The 12,272-nt window shown below is 38.2% G+C and overlaps 1 protein-coding gene and 1 long non-coding RNA gene across 2 annotated transcripts in view; one reads left to right on the forward strand and one right to left on the reverse strand.

Annotated features, from left to right (window-relative positions):
- Window positions 1–12,272, forward strand: part of LOC102675753 (connectin-like) — a 179,889-nt gene that overhangs the window by 127,972 nt on the left and 39,645 nt on the right. The window lies entirely within an intron of this gene.
- The window catches only part of LOC116186320, a 23,740-nt gene that overhangs the window by 6,847 nt on the left and 4,621 nt on the right, over window positions 1–12,272 (reverse strand). Inside the window, exon 2 of the long non-coding RNA XR_004151291.1 lies at window positions 6,142–6,145. This is a non-coding gene — a long non-coding RNA (uncharacterized LOC116186320). The remainder of the gene's footprint in view (window positions 1–6,141; window positions 6,146–12,272) is intronic.

Raw genomic sequence — 12,272 nt, forward strand, 5'->3', positions numbered from 1 at the left:
TCGTAAGTGAAATTTTAATACGCAGTGTTGCGTATATAACTCTTATCATTTGATATTCCTTTATGAAGGAAAAAGGAATAAAATACGCGGTGCGATGCAGAAAGAAGGGAAAAAGGAATTGGTTTTCACGAGTTTTTGTAGATTTTCTTTTTCTTTTTTCGCGTGATCTTCCCAAATCGTATCGCAGATAGCCACATTACTCGCTCTAATTGCTAGGTTAATAATTATCGATTAATAAATATTTATTCGCGCTCGTTACTCATTTGGTCGAGAATTGATTTTCAAGAAACCCTTGAAACTGACGCGCTAATTTGTTTCCGATATTTCGGTAATTAATCGCGAGACCCAGATGCAAGCATCCCGCGACCAGACTAGGGAAAAATACAAAAAAATACTCACGCTATGGACTGCGCGAGACTTTACTTTAAATCGCGTATATTTGATCACACAGTTTCGAGACTTGAAAGTTTCTTTTCCCGTTTGTGCAAATTGCTCCAATTTGATAACGATAAAGATAATAAAGAGAGATATTATATTATAAATTCCTCGATAAAAAGCGTTTCGATCAACTTGCATTTCATCTGTCGAAATATCACCAATGTCCCGCGAAACGTGTTGAATAGATTATAGAGGCGGCCCGCGGCCGAGAAACGAGAAAAGAATAGACAAGAGTTTTGATTTACGATTTCTTCTTCCAACCCTTTGTTGCTCCCCTTTTCACGATTCAACGATGAAGAAAAATGTCGATAATATATTTCGTCGCGTTTACTTACTATCTATATCACTTCTTCTCCTCGTCTTTTCACCAATTTTGCCAACCTGTCGTTGCCACGTAAAATCGTGACCATACCGTTATTAAAACCCATCTTTCTACTAAATCTTTCTCTTATAATTTCAACTGTCTCTCGGTTTATTTTCGAATTTCGGCTGTTGAAAATTATTTTTTCCATGATTAATAGATTTTTTTTATGCAAATTTCTCGTTACGTGTGTTTTTCACAATCGTAAGACGATAATCAAAGCTACGTATATTTTCGTATACGAGGGTTCAAAAGTGTTTAAGAGATGGTTGCTCGAATCGCGTAATTTATTACATACATCGTATATACGCGAATAAAACGATCGGCAGATTCGTTCTCCAATTTTTCCCTTTAGACAAACATCTATCCAATTCAAACAACGTTTCGACCATTCTCTCTTTACGAATGTCCATAGAATTCTGTACAGAATCATCGATCCTGTCCGATACTCTCGGGCACATAGCCGCCAGTGATCTCTGCTGCGTTATTTGCTAATATCGCGATATATCCAGATTAATTTTTGCTCGAACAGAGATATTTACGCGGGATGCGCGATAAATTATCACCAAATTCTGTTTCTGTTTCGCATCTTTGATCGAGCCGATTTATTTAAAAATCGTGTCTTCCTCCTCGTTATAATACTCTAATAATTTTTCTATGTACACGTTCGAAACGAGATATCTCGAATTTAATAATACGAGCGCGATTTATAGATATTTTTTTTTTTTTTCGTTTCGAAATTAAGCGTTTCGTTTCGAATAGATTCTTTTTTTTTTCTTTTTTGGCACGATCGCTTAATTACTTTTTTTTTTTATTTTGGCCTACGAGTATAGCTCCTCGATTCAATCTCGAAATCCTTCGCGTCGTTTCGAAAACGAATAAGAGCAACTCGAATCGAGTGCGTTCGCGCGATCACAAAGGTTGTCGGCGTTGAAAAAACACGTCAAGTCAAATTCAACTCTTTGACACGTTTTTAATTCTCGCGCCAGTACACGCTCGAGAGTACACCGCATCAAAGTTCCTCTCGATTCTCGCGTTAGACGACGTTCGGAGGTGGGAAGGGTGGGTGCACGTGTCGATTTCGAGCGCGTCTTGTTAGCCGGCCCACTCTTCAAAATGCGAACGCGTGCTCGAGCGGAAATGTTGGAACTAGACGAGTGCGGTTCGTTTGTTTCATCGCCGATTCCTTCTTCCTTGTTTCTTCCTTTCGAACAATCGATTCTATCGATCGAGGCAAAGATTCGTTTCAACGAACGCGTAACGATAAAATCATAAACGCAAATACGACGATACTCTCTCAGAATTACCGATAATTAATATCAAAAAACGATCGATTCGAAAGACATTTCGAATTTGATCGTATATGGATGCTCGTGATACTCGTTTATAGAGAATCGTGAGATAGAGGAAGTAGTTTTCTGAGAAACGGTTTTCCAGATAACGTCATTCTTAATATTTCACATTTATCTTCGCCATTAGCCGTACAAAGTCGGGCCGGTAAAGCCGTGTAACAGCGGTAAGAAGATTTATTTTATCTCGTACAGACTCGTGCACGGAAATAATAATTCAATATTTACCGGTAAATCGAGGAAATACGTTTCGTTTGAGAATAATATTCGAAAATGAGTTCTTTTTTATTTTTCTTTCCTTTTCTTTCGAACGACCTCGTTCGTCTCCCCGAGATCATTCGCGCGTGGAACGAGCCGACTTTTTACGCTGGATAGATTCGACGAGGGTGGGGACCCAGGCTCGAACGATTCCGATTCGACGGTATAAAATTTGATAGCGGACGTGCGATCGAACGACATTTTTTCGCGACGCCCAGTTTCGAATCGCAGCTCGTTACCACAGATCGTTCCTCCACGAATTACGTCCGATCGAAATTTCGGCAACAAGATCGTGGTTCGAACTTATTAATTCGGGCGGGGAGTAAATCATTTCTCGATTTTTCTCTCGATATTCTTCCAATCTCTCTACGTGCAAATACATTTTTCCTCGAAGGAAAGATATCTCTTTGGAGGATGAGGATACGATCGACACTTGTTTCCGTTTCAAGAGACATAAGGGCAACTCGTCTATATTCACTTATCCAATTACGAATCGATTTACATCGTTCGAACGCGATTTCCAAGTTAAATTTCGACGACGGGTAATTTGGTCGCATTTTCTATTTATAACCCTCGTGAAATATCAAGTTGAACTTAAAAGTTAATCAGGATTAACGATCCCTCGATAGAAGAACGGTGTTTCGAAATTTCATCACCGTCCAACACGCAAACATCCGCAGCGATCCGGAGCAAAAGCACAAAGGAGACAAAAGTCGGCAACCATGTTATTCGCCATCGTTTCGATCATCGAAACACGCGATACGTAAAGGGTAGGTAGGCTCCTTTTCCGGCTCGAAATATTCCGGCAGGTCGCAATTACGTGACGCGGTAAAAGCAGCGATATTTCAACGTGGCCCGCCTCATAATGACTCATAGGAAGTCGCTTCTGTTTCGCTCCTCCGTGTCAATGAACATTTATCGATTTAAAAAACGACTTTATATTCTTCTCTCCATATTTCCATTATATATGATAATTTCAACGTTTCAAAGTTAAAAAAAAAAATATTAGATTTAAAAAAGATTTACCATCCGCGTTGGATAAATATACAACGAACCCCGAAAATTCGATCATATCATTCGAATTATTTAATACGTCGTCCAGTTGGCTATTAAATTCGACCGCATTAGAATCGATTATTGAACGTATCGTACGTTGAATCGTATTAAAAATGGAAAATTGTACGATTCCGTTGAAACGGTACGTGTAATGCTCGCGTTTGATCTCGCGTTGAAACTCGTGATATTTATCTTTCGATGAAATTTTTTTCGACACAGCTTTTGAAACACGAGCGGACACGCGTGCATTTTAAATCGACTTCCTTCGCCACCTTCGCCCCCAACGTTTCACGGCAACGCGCCCAATGACTCGTGGTGAATCGATCTCGGCCACGAGATGAACTAGATTCGTGCCCCGTCAATAATCGCTCGGAATAATCAAATCGTTTCGCCGTTTTCCGAATTAATGAATAAAAATCAGCGAAACCGACCGAACCGAATGATGAACGAAAATGATTTATCCGATGGTAATTGATTTTTTATGGACAGGCGACCAATAGCACCTCCATTCGATCAACGAGCTTTTCAATCAACCGAATCATTCGCCGGAGAGAACATCGGTTAATCCCTCTTTGTCTATTTCCTTTTTCTCCGTATACGTGTCGTGACTTTTTTTTTTAAAAAAAGAAAAAAAGAAAAAACTGTAATTTAATCTTTTAACGCGATAACACATTTTCGATCGCTACGCGAAGAAATCCTCCCTCTAGTTTTAAAACCGTCTTCGATTCGGACGCGAAAAAACGATAATCTATTTGGAAAAGGATTTGTGTATAAATCTCTCAGAACTTTTCATCGATATTACTAATAAATCGTAATTATCGGTACAATTGTGCATTTAAAAGCGCGTGTGCATTTTAGGTGGAAACGTTTCATCGAATGTCGTAATTCATCGTGAATCGATCATTGGAGAATTCTTGGTTCTTCATCTTTGAGAAATGGTTAGCGCGAGGGATCGAGAAATTTCCCTCTCGACGGCACTCGATCAATAATACGACGTAGACATAAATCGTCGATCGACGCGACGGAACGTGAGAGACAGGGGTCGAAAAGGGCGATAAGCTGCGCCACCTCGGTTCGCAACCTCGCGAATTCGTGGCGAAATGAAAGATGCGCCGAACGAAATTTCGCTGGTCACGGATCGTCGACAGATTTATACACGGCACAGGTATCAGGAGCGAATCGTTAATAATCGAAACAACGATAACAGTCGATTGAAAATTCATTAAAATCTCTGGTAATTGTTGCTTCGTGAATGATTACGCGCATAACATCCCATCGGGACCGTTGATCATTTATTTTGCACGAAACCTCTATGGAATGGGTATCATCGTTGTTGTTAACCTATTATATCAATAACGTAACATTTTTAATAACATTTTCGAAGAAATCGTTGCCGCATTTTGCGCTTTACTTTTGGCCCGCGAATTAAAGCAACGGGACGGAAAACCCATGAAAACGATTGAACGCGATCGCTTCATGAATAATCATAAAAGCGAAACGTCAAACGTAAATATTTAATCGTTATACATATATACATCGATCGACGATATTTCACGTGCGACTATCGACGATTCGCGTGAAACGACGCGCGTTTTTTCCCTGATAAAAGGGAAAACGCAACTCTCCTCTCCCCCCTCTCCCTTGATTTTCGATTCCCTCCGACTCTCTCCAACATTTTGTTTTCTTCGCGATTGTTAAAACGTGTCTCCGTGGTTGACGGGTTGGAATCGCATCCACCGGTGACGCGTTCTTTATTGGAACGAATCGATGGAGAGGAGGAGGAGTGGATGTTATGCGAACAACGCGTCGCGTTCTATGCGGCCTCGATTTATCGGAGCATCGATTCCCCATAATTCGGTCCATTTTATGGTGATCGGGTTGTAAATACGTCGGCGTGATTAAGGCGCTGGCCGTGAGGAACGCGCGGTACGAGAGAAGCATAACCGGTATATAGGTAGCGTCGCCAATGAAATTGCGATCACGCGTACAGAATGGTTATATATAGGTTATATATAGGGAAAGAAAAGATGGTAATTGAATCGAGGCAACCCCTCCGACCTCCTCTTTCTTAAACCCCTTTTTTAAAGGGTAAAGAGTTTTATTATTGAGAAATGACGAGATTCGAGAGTAATGCGGATGACGGTGAGTTTTTCCTTCCTTCCCGCCTCTTTGTAACAGGTTTCAAAAAGTTTCTTTGGTGGAATGCTTTTTAGGGTTGCTCCTTTGTGCCTCTTTGTATCGCGAAAATCGCCGGAATGGTTTCTTTTCCAGGGTACAAAGCATTGTTTCATCGCCATAAATGTTTCAACCGTAATGGTGGCGTTCCATCGATAAGTTTCGTTGGATTTGTAGAAAAGTTTCGCGAAAGTTGTCGCCTTCCGGATGTGTATTCTTTATCGAATAATCGATATTAACGAAATAACTTTAATTTTAATATCTAGATTATAGACTTGGAAATATCTTCGCTAATTAAAATTATTTTCCCAATCGATAAAATCGAACAATTTTTCTTTAATCCCTTCGAACGTTCAATGGCAAATACGTTTTTCAATTTTTCTTTTATCTTGATTTATATCGTTTAATTTTAAAGCATAACTCGAATAATACAAGTTCTCCGGTTCTTGTTAAACGCTACCGCAGAGAATTCCTTACTTTTTTAAACATCTCAAGGGAATGCACCCTTCTCCGTAGAAACCACCTGCACCTTTTATATATATATATATGTATAGCGAGCATTTTAATTCTTTTAAATCATATTCCTCCCTCCGGAAAATGAAATAGTCTTCCAACTAAACAGCTGCACTGTTGTTCGTCGATCAATCGTTTTTAACATTCAACGAAAATTCCGAGAGAAAACAAGCCTCAGAGGATAAAGTTGATCGCGAATCCCTGTTAATTCGTAATGCCTCGTATATTTTCTCCGATTGAGAATTTTGAATCGCGCTCGTAGAATAATTTTTCCCGATTGTTCGAGGGATTTTCACCCTCTCTTTCCGCGCCAATTCGCACAAGTCGCAAAAATTGTCAAATCATTTCTACGTCTTTTATATTTAAAATTCTTCCATTTTCCTTTCCACGTATTAAATTCGTCAATATTCGCATTTTTTTCTCGTAAAAGGATCTTTACCCCGATAATCTCCGTAATACACTTTAATTTCACACGAATTTTACACGAATTTCACAAAATTTTGTCAACCAACCAACAAACAAACGAGAGAAAGAAAGAAAGAACCGAGAGAAGAATGAAATCGTAAAACAGCTTATCATAAAACGCGTAAGACGTAAAGATACGTTTTTCCGTGCGAAAACGACTCGATCGAATATAGTATACGCGTGGATAAGATAGGGTTGAAATTGGGCCGATAAGCACGCTTGATTTCGCTTCGGCCGAACTGCAATTTTACGTTTCTCTTTCTTTTTTTTTTTTTTTTTTTTTTTTTTTTTACGACGATCGAAGGTTTTACGACGACGACAGAGGGCAGGAAGATAGGAAGGGAGATATATATATATATGGCGGTCGCGTCTCCCGCGGGATCTGTAAATAATTAGCACTAGCACGGGCGAAGGAGAGAAGGGAGCATTAATATTTAGGAAAAAGCGTCGGGGCAGAAGGAGAGAGGGCGTCGCGCTACAATTCCGGCAGACATACGCGTAATTCCGCGTAATTTTATGCCGGCTTGGATGCTCGGTTTTTCGTATTTCCATTTTCTTCCTCTTTTCTTTCTCCCGACCACGTTGCCGCGTTGTCCTTTTCTTCCTCTTTTTTTTCTCTTTTTTTTTTTCCACTATCCGCCACTTTTCCCTCCCTTCCTCCCCTCCCGCCTTTACGAGCGGCTGTAAAACCACGTTTGAGCGGTGGAGATTCTTTCTCATGCAAATTGAATTCTTTTTGATTCTTACTCGTCACTCGAGCAGGAGAACGGTAATTTCTCGCGGAGCAAAAAAAATTTCACGATTTCTAGGCGGATCTGAAAGGGATCTGTGAAAACGATCGAGAACAAATCGAACGCGTTCTAATTGTTAATTCTGTTAATTATCCAAGTTGCAAGTTGACGGTAGAAAGAAACTTTGGTTTGGAAATTTTTCTTTCTTTTTTTTTTTTTTTTTTTTTTTTTTAAAAAAGGGAAAGATTCGTTAGCACGACGATTCGAAACATCTCCTCGCAGAAATTTATCCGCGAAATATTGGAAAAATAGTACGAGATCGAACTATGAACGGGAAATGAAAGTTGCACGATGGAGCGGCGATACGCGTGGAATCGAATCGCGAGGACGAAAGAGAAACAACTCGCGCTCCATTTCGCTTCGATTCGTGCGCCCGCCCCCATGCGTTTGCGCAAAAATTTCCACCCATTTACGATCCCCAATAACGATTTACCCGCGTAAAAATTACGCGTATTACGAGGAGGAGAAAAAAGCAACGGTAGAAACGAAATTTGCATTTGTATGGAGGGATAGGAGCGTGCATTTGTTTACGCGTCACCGAACCGTCATTTTCTTCGCGTACGCTTGAAAATTGACAAAAACTGCGGCAAAAATGTTACATCGATCGAGGATATTAGTTTTTTAACGACTCGTTTTGTTTTTCGTTTTTTCACGTTTTCACGAGTTTATGAGTAGTCGATCGACGACGCGTTTTTTCCCGTAAATCAACGGTGAAAGAAATATTCAAACGGATAGGAGGAAGGTTCCGTCGCGTTTCTCACTTGTCGCTCGTCCAACTTTAAACGCGATTAAACTTTCAATGCAAATTCATATTTTTAAATTGTGTACGTGCAACGAGAAAGAGAGAGAGAGAGAGAGAGAGATCTAGAGTAGATTAATTTAAAGAGAAAGTTTACGGAACGTGGCAGAGAGATGAATACGTGGGTTGAAGAAAATCTGGAATGAAAAAAAAAAAAAAAAAAAGAAAGAAAAAAACCACGAAGAGAAAAAGATTATAAGGAAGAAACGCATCAAGTCTGGTTTATGGAAGAGAAAATGTATTCGTCGATTCTTTTTTTTCTCTCTCCGACGAAAGAAACTTTCATAGGAGGCGTGTTCTTATAAATTCTTAAGACTTTTAGACGACGTTGCGTTTTTTTCAATTTGTCGTTTACGTCACTCTGAAATATTCACGGCCGCAATTTAGACGAAATAATCGAATTAAAAGTCATACAAAAAATATATTTAATCTTCTGCTACGATTTTTCCATCTAATCGAGAATTTTTTTCCTTCCTTTAAAGATTTATCCAACGGTAATGGTGATGGTACTGTTCTTCAGATTCGAAGAATAACTAACTAATGTGCGAAGAAAAAAAAAAGTTTTACTTTTTAATTTACGGATTCAAAATTCACTTCGAAAGCTATTGAAATAATTAGAAACGAGTTGAATAATTAATCGAATATCCGTTAAAACGAATATTTTTCGCGTCGAATCCATGTATCGAAAAGTAAATCGAAAGAAAATAGTGAAAACGAAACGAAATAAGCGGACGAAAGATTTTAACGATGATTTAACGAGTTTGGGGGGAAAAAAATCAAATCGAGAATGCTTTTGTTTATAGAAACATTAATATCGACGCGATATGATCGAATGTTTAAAAACGAAACGTTTTACTAACTCGATTAGTCCATCGCATGTTTTTCTTTTTATCCATTTATAAACCACTGAAACGAACGATCGGCCATTTCTTTTCGAGGAATCGCAACGCGTTTTCGATTTTCGAATAGATCGAACAGTGTATTATTTTATCGATAGATATTACATTTCAATATTTTTATACGTGTACCTATCTTTTTTTTTATTCCTTTCCTCGTGCACTCTCGTGAATATTCCGTTAAAAAGATCTATTCTTTCGTCGCGCAAGCGTGGTCGAAAGTTGGACAGTTATCTTTGGACGCTTTCAAACTTTTCTTTCAACGAGTCAGGAATACGATTACCGATAATAACACGAGAAAGCCATGTTGGACATCGATCGATTACAATTTTTAATACGAGCCGGTTTTGATAAATCGTTGGTAAGCGTTTAAAGATTATCGAAGAAAAATTGATGTTTCTTCTCTCGCGGAATAATTTTTATTTCGCGTAAAGGAATAGAAAATGGAAATAAAAAAATATTTGAATTTTTCGTTTGGGAAATTTTCGAATTATTAGAGATAAAAAAAATATTATATCGGTTATTGAAAAATTATAAAAAAAAAAAAAAAAAATGAGAAAAAAATTGAAAATTGGAAACCGATCGTTTCATTATATCGAAATTTAATAATAATTTTGTTTCGGATATATCGTAGTCGATGAAATTATTAAAATCGATGTTTATAAAATTATTAAAAAATAAAATTACGGTTAAATGCGTATATTTATATTCGACGTACTTTAACGTTTAAAAATATTCGGAAATTGTATCGAAACGCGTTTGAACGATGAAAAAGAAAAAAAACGCGCGTTTGTCTTTGCGCTCGTGTACGTGAAATCCGAAATCGTACGTCAATTTTGCGAATGAAAAAAAAGAAGAAGGAAAAAAAAAAAAAGAAAGAATGTTGTACGTACAAGTGATATAAATCGTTGGATCTTAGATCCGAGTCCCCATAAAACCGATGGAACTGTGCTTACACGCGCATCAATCACGTTACGAAGTAGAAGAGCTAAGAAAATCGTAGGAAATATCGTCTATGATCATATCAATCCAATTTCCAACTTCGATACAGAGGTATCTCTTTCTCAAACGTTAACACGCGTATAAAAGGGGTTTGATTTTGAGATACATATCACGTACGTATATCATAAACGCATCTTCTATTTTCACGGAGGCCGAATGCTATTTCGTTTGACGGATAAAGTGAACGAAGGTGAGAAAAAAGAACTCGTATTCCGGTTAAATAATCCGCAAACAGCGTCTGGCAAATACGAAGGCGAGCACGAAGGGAGGATTCGTCTCGTTTCTCTTTTAATTATGAACGCGTTTTCAACCGTGACCGAAACACCAACGCGATCGTAAAGGATAGAGAAAGTCCAACGGCCGATCGCCAAGTCGGCTATTACACCGTTCGAAATGTAAACGAATCCCATTTCAAACATTCACGACCACCACGTTTCCTCTCCGCTATCCCCTGGATGCACCAATCGTCTTCCTTCCTTCTTCCCATCCTATTTTTCCCCTACGTCGTCTACGTGCTGTTTAACCAACTCCATTTTTCTTCCCTTCTGCTTTACAGTTTTTTTACAACCTTTCAATTTTTAATTTCTTCCTTTTCAAATCCAAATCCGTTGTATATTTTGCGACACGCAAATTCTCATTCTTGTTTAAACAACTCTGATCTCGTTCGTTCAAATTTTCGATAATTTATCGCTGGTTAATTATCGCTTATTAAAAAACGTAGTTTCCAGCAAATTTTTTTTCAAGTAATCTTTCAATATTCGATCCAATTTTCTTTTACTTTACAGTTTTTTACAACCTTGCAATTTTTAATTTTTTTTTCAAATTCAAATCCGTTGTATATTTTGTGACGTAAATTCTCATTCTCGTTGAAACAACTCTGATCTCGTTCGTTCAAATTTTCGATAACTTATCGCTGGTTAATTATCGCTTATTAAAAAACGTAGTTTCCAGCGAATTTTTTTTTTTCGAGTAATCCTTCGATACTCGATCCAATTTTCTTCTACTTTACAGTTTTTTACAACCTTGCAATTTTTAATTTCTTTTTCAAATTCAAATTCGTTGTATATTTTGCGACACGCAAATTCTCATTCTCGTTGAAACAACTTTGATCTCGTTCGTTCAAATTTTCGATAACTTATCGCTGGTTAATTATCGCTTATTAAAAAACGTAGTTTCCAGCAAATTTTTTTTTTTCGAGTAATCTTTCGATATTCGATCCAATTTTCTTCTACTTTACACTTTTTTATAACCTTGCAATTTTTAATTTCTTCCAAATTTTTCAAATCCAAATTCGTTGTATATTTTGCGACACGTAAATTCTCATTCTCGTTGAAACAACTTTAATCTCGTTCGTTCAAATTTTCGATAACTTATCGCTGGTTAATTATCACTTATTAAAAAACGTAGTTTCCAGCGAATTTTTTTTTTTTTTCGAGTAATCCTTCGATACTCGATCCAATTTTCGTTTATCGGTCTACACGCTGTCGTTTATTAACAGCGCGCGCGTTATAACCGTTTCGAACGAATATATACGAACGAATCCCATCGTTGACAAACGGAACATCATTGTCCATTAAGCGAAATAAATATCGGTGTCAATTTTAATCCGATCAATTCTCCGTGCAAAAAATTCAATTGCACGCTCCCCTGATATAAATATCGTATTCCGCTTATTGTATATTCGATATCGAAAAGACGATTAAAGACGTCCACTTTCTCGAATAATTCTCATCGAATGTAATCGATGGAAAATTTCTGATTTTGATCTAAGTAAGTATAACGAGGAACAAAAGCACGCAGGTGCGAAAGAAAGAGGAAAAAAAGAGAAAAGAGAAAAAGAGAGAGAGAGAAAGGGGAGGCATGGCGGTTCTATACGACGTAATCCGTCCCAATTGTTAAAAAGCGATCCCCCGTTGTTTTACGGTGAGACAATGCGTCTCGATGCGAGGCCACATGGCATCGCCGCGTCGCGTCGCGTCGATCGGTTTACGCCAAGTTTTGCGCGTGCCTGCATACGCGTCATCATCTCGTGGGAAATACGCGTGCGTTCGCGCTTGAAAACGGGAACGGCGATACCTCGACCGATTCGAGTTTAAGCGGGATCCGCTCGAGAATTCCGAGTTTTTCTATGGAGAGGGAAAAAAAAAAAAAAAGAAAAAAGAAAAAAAA

The sequence above is a fragment of the Apis dorsata genome, unplaced genomic scaffold, assembly GCF_000469605.1.
Source record: "Apis dorsata unplaced genomic scaffold, Apis dorsata 1.3 scaffold_39, whole genome shotgun sequence".
Classification (NCBI taxonomy): Eukaryota; Metazoa; Arthropoda; class Insecta; order Hymenoptera; family Apidae; genus Apis; species Apis dorsata.